Source organism: Panthera uncia (genome assembly GCF_023721935.1).
Source record: "Panthera uncia isolate 11264 chromosome A1 unlocalized genomic scaffold, Puncia_PCG_1.0 HiC_scaffold_17, whole genome shotgun sequence".
Taxonomy (NCBI): Eukaryota; Metazoa; Chordata; class Mammalia; order Carnivora; family Felidae; genus Panthera; species Panthera uncia.
Genome location: NW_026057577.1, coordinates 36,364,155 through 36,365,422, shown reverse-complemented (window position 1 = coordinate 36,365,422; position 1,268 = coordinate 36,364,155). Strand labels below are relative to the sequence as shown.

At 39.1% G+C, this 1,268-nt stretch overlaps 1 pseudogene; it reads right to left on the bottom strand.

Annotated features, from left to right (window-relative positions):
- Positions 1-876: 876 nt before the first annotated feature.
- On the bottom strand, positions 877-1,013 carry LOC125935920 (uncharacterized; annotated as a pseudogene).
- Between the last annotated feature and the right edge of the window lie 255 nt (positions 1,014-1,268).

Here is a 1,268-nt window from a genome sequence, read left to right as displayed (position 1 = left end):
GTGAAAGCTGCAAATAATGAGGACCGGCTAGCTGTATACTAGAGGCCATCTTAGTTAGTTTCATGTAGGGATGTACCGTCTTATGTACAAATGCCAAGGGGGATGGAGTCTGCCTATCACAAAGCACAACAGTGTTGTTGCATTAACTGATGGGCACCAGGATACATGGATCCAGACCAAGCAGTAGGGTACCCATCTCCAGGTACTCTAATCTTGAGTCAATCCTAGATGATAAAATCTGTAGCAGGGAGAAGAAAAGGAAGAAACCCTGAATTTTATCACTTACCTATAAGTAGAAAAACAATGGAATTACCCAGAATTAAACGTATTTATTTATTTATTTGCTGACAGGTAAAAGGAAAACATGACAGAGATTAAACGGAGGTACAGAAAAATAGTTAACATTTTGGGTCACCTGTACTCCAGACTGTGAAGAATATATAATACACAAGTATTTATTGAGTGAATATTGCATAACAGGCACCTTGTCGGGGGCTGATTTAAGAGTGAATGATACAAGGGCTCCTGGCTGGCTCAATCGGTTAAACATCCAACTCCAACTTAGGCCATGATCTCACGGCTCATGGATTTGAGCCCCAGGTCAGCATGGAGCCTGCTGGGGATTCTGTCTTCTCTCCCTGTCTCTCTGCTCCTCCCTAACTCACACTTTCTCTTTCTCTCTCTCTCAAAAATAAATACACTTTTAAAAAAAGTGAATGATATAGACATTAAACTCATAAAAATGAACATCCAAAATTTACAAATTTATGCCTAATTCCTATTCCATAGCATATAACAGATGTTTAAAAGTAAGTACAAATGTAGGTATCAATGAGCATGTTATTAAGAAAATGATATTTAGCTTATATCTGAGTATATGTTACCCTCACAGTTTGGAGGGAAGTGGTGTTCCTAGTTGAAGAAAAAGCATGTGAATAGTCACAGGACCTAGAGAAAACATAGGCAGTTAATAGATACTACACTTGATCTTAGCCAAAAGGCTGAGAAGCGATTCATAGGGAGTTGATAGAAAGATTAGTGGGACTACAATGTACTGGCTCATCAAAATGGGCCATGAGAATCACAAAATCGGAGATGTGTAAGCAACAGTAATACATTTGGCATCTGAATTGTTCACTCAAAAATGGAGCACAGAATTGAATTGTTCAAACTCTAGCTACTCAAGAGAAAGGCAGATTGGATTTAAGGCAGCAATTCTAAGAACAGCAAAGTCCCCAAGACATTTCCAGGGCACCCATGAGCTCAGA